Source organism: Primulina eburnea, chromosome 9 (assembly GCF_022965805.1).
Source record: "Primulina eburnea isolate SZY01 chromosome 9, ASM2296580v1, whole genome shotgun sequence".
NCBI classification, from domain to species: Eukaryota; Viridiplantae; Streptophyta; class Magnoliopsida; order Lamiales; family Gesneriaceae; genus Primulina; species Primulina eburnea.
The window spans coordinates 98,519-110,356 of record NC_133109.1 but is presented as its reverse complement, the minus strand read 5'-3'; positions in this window follow the sequence as shown (position 1 = coordinate 110,356).

The window sequence follows — 11,838 nt, the reverse complement described above, 5'->3', positions numbered from 1 at the left end:
TATTGCTAGCCATAGCTGCATGGTATGACTATGAGATATGGCAGATGGATGTGAAGACAGCCTTCCTTAATGGGGATATTAAGGAAGAGATTTACATGTCTCAACCTGAGGGTTTTACATCTATCGGAAGTGAGCATATGGTATGCAAACTTCAAATATCTATTTGTGGTCTTAAGCAGGCATCGAGGAGTTGGAACCTCAGATTCGACAGTACAATCAAAGAGTTTGTTTTTACTAAGAATCCTGAGGAACCCTGTGTGTATAAGAAGGTCAGTGGGAGTGCTGTGACATTCCTTGTTCTTTATGTTGATGACATTCTACTCATTGGGAATGATGTAGGAATGTTGCAATCAACTAAGATACGGTTAGCAAGTAAGTTCTCAATGCAGGACTTGATGCAGAGATAGCGGCGATTACACGAATTTCGTATGCTTCGGCTATTGGTAGTATCATGTATGGGATGATATCTACACGTCCTGACGTGGCATTTGCACTAAGTGTAGTGAGTAGATATCAATCCAACCCTGGTCTTCCACACTGGAAAGCTGTGAAAGACATCCTCAAGTATTTGAGAAGGACCAATAAGCTGTTCTTGGTCTATGGGGGTGGAGAACTGAAATTGGAAGGCTATACCGACTCTAGCTTCCAAAGCGATATTGATGACTCGAAGTCAACCTCCGGATTCATATTCATGCTCAATGGTGGTGCTGTCTCTTGGAAGAGTTCCAAGCAAGACAGTACTGCGGATTCCACCACTGAGGCAGAATACATTGCTGCATCGGCTGCAGCAAAGGAGGCTGTTTGGATTAGGAATTTCGTCCAAGAGTTGGGCGCATTCCTAATGGAGTTGCTCCTATCCCGGTGATGTGTGACAACACGGGAGCCATAGCTCAGGCAAAGGAGCCAAGGTCTCATCAGAAGTCCAAACATGTATTGAGAAAGTACCACATCCTCCGAGAGATTGTGGAACGAAGAGAAGTGTCGATCGACAAATTCGGCTCCGCAGATAATGTTGCTGATCCACTAACTAAGCCTTTACCAGGACCATCATTCGAGAAGCATCGCGAAATAATGGGTCTAAAGTATATGGGTAGTTGGCTCTAGTGCAAGTGGGAGATTGTTAGAGTAGGTGAACGTCGAGCCAAGTGTTGGCCGACTGTTCACAATGAAACTCTTTGTATAAACGATCTTTATTTTAATAATATTTGAATTTATTAATTTGGCGCATCTTTATCTTTATACCCATGCTAGTTGCATAGATAAAGTCCTTGAATATACAAATAGTAGAAAGAATATGAGATGCTCATATGATGAGTATCATGAAACTCATATTTGGAATACTGTATATTCTAAACGGTTCCAAGTCGATTCAGCCGCCACTAAGAAGGATATAGACCGCTCGAGTTAGAGACTAGTATCTGCGATGTGAGTACCATGTTTCATTGGTAGGGGACATTGTGATGTCCGAGCATGCAGATAGGTGCTCCTGGTAGAGTGCACTGAACAACCCTCTATAAAGGACTTTCCAAGTGGTTCTCACTTATCGAGTGGAAACGTCCTAGTTTTTGGTTGTACACCATTAGTCCTTATGACCCGGGACAACATTGAGACTCTATATGCTAGCGTTTCACTTTGACTTGTTTACCGACTCTTATGGGGTCATCAGGTGGCAAGGTTGGGTGTTACGGCGAAACATATAGGAGTCGATGCATTGTAGTCGGGGATTCACCGCTTACCTACGGGTATGGATATCCTATGTGTTATCATGTGCGTGTAGTTTGAAATCTCTGATCAGAGTATGGTTGTAATTATGAAAAGGGTTTCATAGATTACACCATCGATGCAACTACGACATGACACATAGTATCGATTCATTGACAACTCTCGATATACCAATAGTTGTCGAATCGGTCGGGATATATGAGTTGAAGGGACCGTACTGTACGCTAACCATAATTGATTGGTTCTTGCAGGCACTATCATGTGATACCTAGGGAATCACGTAAGCGATGCTGCTAGGCGTTTAACGTGATTGGTTGGGTACTATCAGACTTGAGTTCTGACGTTCTTGTTATCAAGGTGTTGATAAGTAAGAATGGGGCAATTGGGGTATGCTCGTATAAGGACATGTTTAGTCCGAATCACATAGAGATGTGAACCCACGGCTAGTTGTATCAATGAACCATTGAGGACCACACAAGTATTAACTTTGTAAATCCCGATGAGAAGTAAAATAGTTCAATGTGTTGAACGGCTTATAAATGTGTTTATAAGCGTAAAGAAAAATAGAAGTATGACTTCTATGAGAGAAATATAAATTTTAATTTATGGAAGTGTTCCTAGATTAAAATTTGGCCAAGTAAATAATGTAGTTGAAAATTGTGATTCTCATAAATATTATTGTGGACTAAATTAAAATTAATTCAAGTGTTGAATTAATTAAACACTAGTGGACCTAGTAGGGTCTAAATAATTAAATTAATTCAAGTGTTGAATTAATTAAATAATATTGAGTCTTGTAGAGCTCAATTAAAATAATTATTTAACTAGTGGGACTTGGGTAAATTCAAGTAATATTTAATTTATCTCAAATGTGTTTTAGATAATTAAAATTTAGTCCATGGTTTTTAATGTGTTAAAAACCATATTATATACATGACATTCTAGGGTTTGCATGCTTTGGGGAGGTGAAGGGTTGGAGACTAGGCATGCAACTTTTTGTTGCTTTTGAGACTTGCTTTTCTCACAACCTAGACTCAACTTCTCTCCTCATTCTAGCACTCTAATTTCAAGCTTGTTCTCTCAATTTTTCTTTTCTTTGTTCTTCATTTTTGTTGGAGAATAATACCATTCTCTTTGATAAATCCTCAAACTTTTCTAGTGCAATTTTTGAGGGGGTTTACCTTGTTAGTGGTGGGCCTTATTTTTGAAGAAAATGGAGTTGGAGGCTTGTAGATCTTCAACCTTGAAGAGCTTTGTTGTTTACAACAAAGTTGGTGCCATACATCAACCTCAAGAGGTTGATAGGTAATAAACTTTCTAACATCCTATGTATGGTTTAAATTGTAAATATTGCACAAAGATTCAAGGTGGCCGAAATTTCTTGTAGAAAATTAAAAATTTTTGACTTCCGTTGCGCTTCCGGCCACCGTAACCGGTCCGCTTTCATGATAGTCCCTCTAGCAATACCAGAGTAATGATTGTTGATCACTGATAGGTATAGCTTCTGGTACGTTTTGTCTGTCATTCTCTGTGTTCAGCCATTGCTTGTATCTGTTTTCTTCTTACTTTTCTTAATCTTCTTTCAGTTCTTTCGATCTCTGGATAAAAAATAAGCGAATCAAAGTTTTGCGATCTTAGCATGCACTGTCAAGCAGAAAAATGAAAAACCCAGTCAATATAAAATAAAAATAAAAGTTCTAAATTAAAATCTAGACTAATTGGTAATAATACTGATATAAATTAAAATTTTGACACTCCCCTGCAACGACGCCAAAAACTTGTTGCGTGTTTTATTGATTGCTAGCAAGCGCACGACGTCAAGTTATAGTAAAATGAAGTTTTGAGTACGAATGTCGATCCCACGAGAAGTGTACAATAAAATTATATCAATGCTTGTAATTAAAATAGTCTCAACTTTATTTAGAAAAATCAAAAGAGATTTGGTTTGCTTAACCGAATTAATTGAAAACAAAGAATTAATCTAATCACCGAATTGAGAAATAACAATGAGAGAAAGTATCTAGAAAAATGATTTCACCAAGTTTCCACGATAATTATTCCAAGTTAAATTTATATTCATGAATTTCAATTATTTAATGACCAAGAATCTTAATTATTTTATTCCCCATTTCCCAAGTGACGAATAAAATGTATCAATCAAACTTCGATTCAATTATTCATAATAAAATCTAAGTTTAATTGATAAATGCATACAATGTTCTTATCTAAGCCTCACTACAGTTATACGCCTTTTGAACGATATAAACATTCAACGATGTGTCTCTAATGATCTATAATTCTAGTCCCTCTCCCGAGTTGTAGAATTAATCAAACAACACACAATTTATGGCCAGTAAATTGTAGTAGTAAAATAACACAGAGAACACAATTAAACAATAGCGGAATTCAATCAAATAAATCATTGCGTCAAATCATCGTATCAACAAAGTTACGTCATTCTCTAGACTAGAAAATTAGTTCATGACGAATTCTAAATAAGAACAACACATGTTCGAAGGCTTAGACATCGAAATACAAGAAAATATAAAAGCGAAGGAATAGATGACAAATCCGAAGTGTCGTCTCCATCCCCAGATCCGTCGTTCTTCGTATTTGTGATTGTTCTTCGCACCCTTGGTCTTCCTCTCGTGTCTGTGCCTCTCTCCCGTGTGTTTTTCTCTTCAAAACGGCTTTTTGCTCGTATCTATCTTTTCCAAGGCGGCTCTCCCCCTCTTTCTGACCTAACTTGCGCAATTTATAAGATTCTAGACAAACGGCGTGCGCGGTTTTGTGTGATGTCACGCGGTCGCACACGAGCTTCTGGTCTCTCGCTTGTTTCTTCGTGCGCGCGGTTGCGCATGAAGTCGCACAGTCTCACGCGAGCTTCTGTCGATCTTTTTGCATATCATCGCGCGCGGCTGCGCGTGATCTCGCATGGATGCACGCGAGGTTCTGCCCGAAGGCTTCATGGCACTATGTTTTCTTGACTCTACTTTGTTTCGTGTGCACTCTTTTCCCCTTTCCTGAAATGACAACAAAAAACAAAACCAAAAAACTCATAATTCCGTTCGAAACTAACATAATTCAATATGGATTCTTATATAAATTAAGTGCAAATCTTGCACTTATCATGCTCCATCCTGACTTGCTGCAGCTGCCGGTGGTTGTGGAACGTCATTTCAACAATCAATGAAGAATTAATCACAAAACTACAGCAGTTAATATTAATGTTAATAAATTCACCTACTTCCTGCAGCTCCTTTTAATCAATTTTCATCAGTTGAGATAACATTGTTAGGAGGTTGTTATGAAACAACATCCGTTCAATTCTATCTTTGTTCTTCACGTTCATCTTCTCTCTCTGCGCGTCCTTGTCCTCCTTCAGTCTTTCCTTCCTCTCCAACATCTCCTCAGCGAAAGAGAATATGTTGATAGCTGCTGCCGCGCCCATTACACTATCAAAAGCGAAGTTGGAATCAACGGATTTCAACTTTGATAGCCAAAAAAAAAAAAGCAAGCCCGATCATTTTTTGTCGTGAAAGAGAGATTTACTAGCCTAAGAAATAGTTATATCAGATATATCGGCGATATGAAGACATGGCAAATGAGATTATCAGGCTTGGCTCATATAAACTAGTGGGATTGTTAGGCCCAATTAATGGGAAATTGAAGGAATTTGTTGTCTGACAAACCATCAGTGTCTGATCGTTCAAGAGTTAAATTAGCAGCTTCACTGCTAGCAAAGATGAACAATATAATGTGATACTGAAACATAACGTAAGACATAAATTTAAAAGGGTGTTGGGAAGCTCACGTTGAATTTACCAGTATTACATACGCTCATGATGGGCTATAAGATCCTCAATTGGCCTGAAGCAAGAACCTCATGTTGACCTAAACAAGATTATACATGGAAACAAAAATGCTCAGTATTCCATGAAATAAAATAATTGGTGCTGCAGATCACTCATTTTGCAATCAAACTAAACTTTTAGTTGGCTGATATCTATTGAACTAACAAATACAATATATCATGCTTCAAATCAAAGGGCTTGGACTGTGAAAGGGATAGCATTGACAAAGCCCTTTCAGATAATATTAGAATCCCAGACAAACTTTTTTTATATATTTTTTAAAATATTGTAGCATGAGCTAGATGTGAGAGCATGTGAGTTGTTTATTTCATTATTTGACCGGATTTTGTATTTTAAGTATCTATTGATGCTTTATCGGGCTATGTTGCTTCCTATCAGCCACTTTATTTCCACATTCTAGTCTCTAAACATTGTTGTGAAGCTTCATGTCATTTTGCTATTCAATGTGATCTTCTACAAGTAAGTTATTCGTATTTGGTCACAAAGGCTAGGCTAAAAGAAGAGTATGGACGAGACATCCATGTGTTTGAAACATCAACAGCTTCTGCAAATGCTTCCAACATTGGTAAGGCCGTTCAGCAGTTATTTGAAGGCTTGTTACTTCTTTCAGAGCGGATTTTGGCAACAAAGAAAAAAGGTAATATGAAATATAATCCCTAAACTAACAGATCACGGGGGCATATATTTGGCCAACATGGAACACATAATTCAATATCTCTTCGCCAAAAACTAAAACTGTTTGCTGGTAAAGACCCGGGTTACCAGACATTTGGTGCTTGATCTTTATTTTTGTGAAAAAATGACAAACAACACCACAGATGCTTCACAACCATAACTCGTTATCAAGAATCGTGTTCGAGAACAAAGCACTGGTGTATTTTTTTCACCATAATAGCACCACCATATATGAGTCACAACTACAACTCATTTACATTAGACAAAATATTGAATTGTAAACTTGATGAGTCGTAATAGATGGTACACCAGAAGCAATACGAGGAGGTTTTCTTGCCTATTTTTAGTTGTTGACAATCGATATTTCAATGCATACAACACCATAACATAATTAAAATAGCTCAGGAGGTGATGGATATACTGTGATAATCTAAGTGCTATTCACCAAATTAAAAACCCAGTATACCATGAGAGATCAAAACATATCGACATAAAGCAACATTTTATTTGAGAAATAATAGCTAGTGGGACTATCACGGTCGAGAAAATAGCTTCTGAGGAAAATCCAGGAAATACTTTAACAAAAAGCCTACAAGTATCCAAGTTTGAAAATTACTTGAATGTGGGGAACCCTTCCCCACACTAGGGGTGGGCACGGGTCTGGTTTTTCGGGTTTCGGGTAGTTCGGATCGGGTACCCGATTTTTTCGGGTTGCATTTTCATTACTCGAACCCGATCCGATTTTGGACACTACCCGCCTATTCGGGTACCCGATAAGGTCGGGTTCGGAAAATACAGTGCATAGACTTTTGTGAATGAAAAGAAATTGTGAAACAAATTCATGTAAATGTCAATTTTCACCATTTTTTGTGCATATTCCTAACCTCTTTTTTCATTCGGACACGATCCTCAAGCATTTTTTCGATGTTGTTCCGAAATGCCATCAGTTCCATTCTGTCAGCCCACCCTTCCTTCTTTTTCTTCTTCTTCTCCTCTTCCGACGACTTAGACTAAGCGAAGGAGAATGCGGAGACGCCTTCCTTGCATACGATCAAAAACCCTACTACGAAGTTGAAAGCCTTCTCAAATTTCATGATTTGGGTGTGGTGAAAGAAATGTTTTGAAAAATCATATGAAAGCCAGTATTTCAGCTTAATATATTTTAAATGTTAAAAATCTTTTATATATATATATATATATATATATATATATATATATATATATAAAATAAAAAATATATTTATCCAAGTTAAAAATTTAATATTTTGAAGAAATATCAAATTACCATCAATTTAGGGCAATAGTTTATCGATAATTTCTTGTGCCCCTGACCGTTGAATCGATTTTTAATATTTATATGCTTTAAAATTTTTATACGTGATACGATATGAAATAAGAAACTATTTGATTTTAACGCACGTTGGCTTCGTGGTGGAATTGGACTATGTTGATTTTTGGGTTTTAGTATTGACGTTCTAATTTTTGGGTCATAAATTAATCGTAAATATTACGAATGCTTTTGGGACACGTATATTTTCTAAGAAAATGTTTATGATTCATGGTTACTAGTTGAATTAATTTTTTAGAATTACTCGTAAGTAATAATAATTTGAGGACTGCGATTATCTTTGGGAGTAAGAAAATGTATAAATTGTGTTGAGGATCGAGGAAGAGTTTAGAGGGGGGGGTGAATGAACTCTTCTCCAAATCTGTTTTATTTCTTGAATAACGAGGGTGCTAGAATCCTGTTAAAGACACTAGCTTGTCTTGCCGTGAATACTTCCAATGGATTACAATAATAAGTGCGGAAACAATCCAATGAAGTGGTTTAAAATAGTAAAAGCAGAAGACGGCAGTTGTTTATGGAAGTTCGAAGATGAAATCTTCTATGTCTCTCCTTCTTCTGTTTCCAGAAGGTATCACTAAAAGACTTTGGATTTTACAGTACAACTTTTGTACACAACCACTTAAGCAGGGCTTATCCTTTGCCTACTGAAACTCTTAGCAACTACAACACAGTAAAGATACGATTCAACACAGTTCTGGAAAAGACTCTTTTCCAGAATAAAAACTCTTCTACACAGTATGGTAAGGTTTTGCTTGAAGAGATGAAGAAACAGCAGTACAAAATGATCTCCAAAGATCTGATGTATTATATGAGGCGTATACTGCTTTTCTGCAAGTTTGAGCTTTTGAATATATGGAAAATTTTGCGGTTGCTCAATGTATTGTTGGATAGATAAGAATGATCAGTAGTTGTTATCTGAATGGTTTTGATCCATATATATAGATAACTGAATCCAACGTCTATATTTAAAACCGGCTCTCTTGACTTCTCATATACACTGATTTATTTCCTAAAGAGGATCCTGCAAAAAAGCTTTTAACCCAATCAGTCTTGTTACTTACTAAAACGAGTAAAACGAATTAAATGACTTAGTACAGCATTTAATGGTGCAATAAATGCTTTGTACTAGATAAAGTAACGGTAACAATTAAGATTCAGACAATCGAGTGGAAAGCCGTTAGGTGCTGATCCAGTAAGACTAAGTTCTGTTTCTATTAAACTAAGTCAATGAGAGCTACTGCTTCTGATAGAGCAACTGAAAGACTACTGATTTGCATGATCTTCTGGTTCGTTTTATTCCTACTGGTTTCGATATTTATCACCACAATAAAGTTAAGTCTATCAATTTCCCCCTTTGTGGTGATGCCAAAACCTAGAGGTTAGTAAACATGAATAATAACAAAGCATATAGCAACTAAAACAAGAAGATTTTCATAAGTAAATAAGTAGTTTAAACATAATTTAAAAAGCAGCAAGAAATTTTAGTCATCTGTTCCAATGTCTCGGAACAGAGTATTCTCATTCAGAGGATCTTGATTTCTGTTCGATGGTTCTCTTTGTTCTTCCATCATGCCTTGGCTTTCCCCTTTTTTGGCATCAGCAGAGTGAACTCGAGCAAGTAATAGATCCACTCGGCTACTGAGTGAGACAATCCCATTATGCAGAATATCCAGTGTTGGTGTGTGACTGGATACTTGAGCGTTCAAAGTTTGAATTGATTGAGATTGGGACGCAATCTCAGCATTGATAGTGTCAAGTCGGGAGTCTAGATTATCAACTTCGGTCGAAACAGTTTGAATAGCAGTATCATGAGCAGTGAGAGTTCGACGAGCATCAAGTTGACCAACTAAAAGTTCAGCATGGCTTTTGAGAACATTTTGCCGGAAAAGCTCAGCCTCGACATCAATTTTGGTCATTGATTCTGCGGTTTTGATGACGTATGCCATTACACGCTCTCGAAAATTGGCGGAGGCATAGACTTCACTAGCATGATCATAGGAAAGATTCTTGAAAGTCTGTGAAAGACTGTCAACAGTTCTCTTAAGATTATCAATCTCAGATTCAAGATTGAATGGAGCTTCGCTGGGAGATTGACTTTCGTCACGCAAGAGTTTCAGAATATCAGTAGTACACGCAATGCGATCCATTGGAGTTGGTGAGTCAGCAGGAGCAACAACCATCGCAGTAGAAGAATCAGGAGCAGAAGAAATAGTAACAATAGCAGTAGATGTTGCAGGAGGGAGGTCTTCATCATAAACAAGTTGCTCAGCAGCAGTAGATTCAACAACAGCATGGTCAAGAACAACAGAAGGTTCAGGAAGTGTGCTTTCTTCTGGTTGACCGACTTCCAAAGCTTCTATCTGTTCAACAGGTTGGCTTGGATCATTCAAGATCATGATCATTTCCTCTTGATGTTCAGTGGAGAAAATTTCCAAATTTGGCAAGGAGGGAGACGGGGCAGCATGTGATTCTCCCTGAGCTTGTTCTGTCGGTTGGATTGTTGGGTGAGCGGATTCATCTACTTGAACGGTGTCTGATACTGCAGAGGTGTCCCGAGTGATTGATTGAATGACTTCTTCTACTGAAGCCAATTCACGAACATATATAAGAGAGGAAGACTAAATAGGCATCTTGTGAAATGCAGGAGTACTGGAAACTATAGCTTCTGGAACAGCCATAGATTGTTCCTCAACTGACTTGATCTTATCAAAATCTGGAACCAGGCCTACTGAATATGGTTCAGTTTCTCCAAAATTTTGTTCTTGAGTACTAAGTTGCTCATCCATGATTTTCAAACATTCTGTTAATACAAGAATCACTTCTTGATCATGAGCAACAGTAGGAATCAATACATCAAAATTAGACATGAGATTCTTCAATATTGATTCCAGTTTTTGTCGTAGAATCTGCTCAAAAATGAAGTTTCGACGGCGCATTGCTTCAATCACATTTTCTGTCTTCGCCAAAATGAAGACTTTTCTTTCATACTCTATTAACCTTCCAAACGATCCTGGGGTTTTGAAGAAGGTGAGGGGATGAAATAATCTAACCTTGTGCCATTCTAGATACGGGTCTGAAAGCAGACGCAGTAGAGATTGTTGGAACAGAACCAGCGGTAGGTCTTGCAACTGAAGTAGTTTGTGGTGCAGAAGAAACAACTTTTGGGAACACTTGATTCAAAGGAACATTGTCCAATTCGGAAATGGCTGTTGTCTTCTTGATCCGAAGAACAGTGCGAGCTTTCTTTGTATTTGAGGAGGGTTGGTGGCAAAGAAGGTTGAATGGGAGCAGCAGACTCCTCAGAATCCGTTTTATCAGAATCAGTGGTGATGACCACTCTCTTCCTCTTCACTTTCTTCTGAGTTGCCGTAGTTTCAGCTTGAGGAACTCCTATTTCCTTTTTCAGTTAAACAAACTCAGCCACAGTTGGCTTAGGCCTTAGGGTGATCACGTTGTCAGCATCTATCATCGTCACTGAAACATCATCATGTTCAGTTGTAAAGGCAAAACCAGAATCCTTAAGCATTGTGCTGATCTGAACAGCAAATCCAGAGCTCTTCCTTGTTACCATTTCCTTCATCATTCTAAACAGAAAGCGACTCCAATCCATCTTAATTCCTTTTATGATAGCAACCATCACTTGAACTTTTTCCTTGGTCAGCCTATCAAACGTACCAGCTTTGACCAAGAGTGCCTTAGCAACAACATCAACATGCACTTGATATTCCATCTTAAGAAGTTTCTTGAAGCAAGATGGAGAAAGTTCCTCTCCGGATGTTGAAAAGGTGCTGAGTGCAATAGACATATCTTGCTTAGAGATATCAGAAAGTTCAGAGATACCTGAAAACGAGAGAAAGAAGGTTGATCATAATAGTGCTGCATCAATGGAAATAGATGCATCTCCTTGAGAATGAATGATTTTCCCTTCTTGAACAGTTGCCTTAGCGTAGAAGTCTAGAAGGGCCGTCTTGTAAATCACATCAGGTGTTTCCAAGAACTTCCGGAGTCCTGATTTCTCAATGGCTTGGAATACTTTGACAAGATTCTCATTTTTGATGTTGAGAATTGAAGCAAATTTAACTTGATAAGCATTCAGGGTATATGCTCCGACCATTTTTCTAAGCAAAGGTGAATTAGACAGTTTGCAGTAGATAGAAAGATTCGTGAGAAAGCAGTAGTGAGATAGCAGAGAGTCTGGAATCGTAATTAAAACAAAAA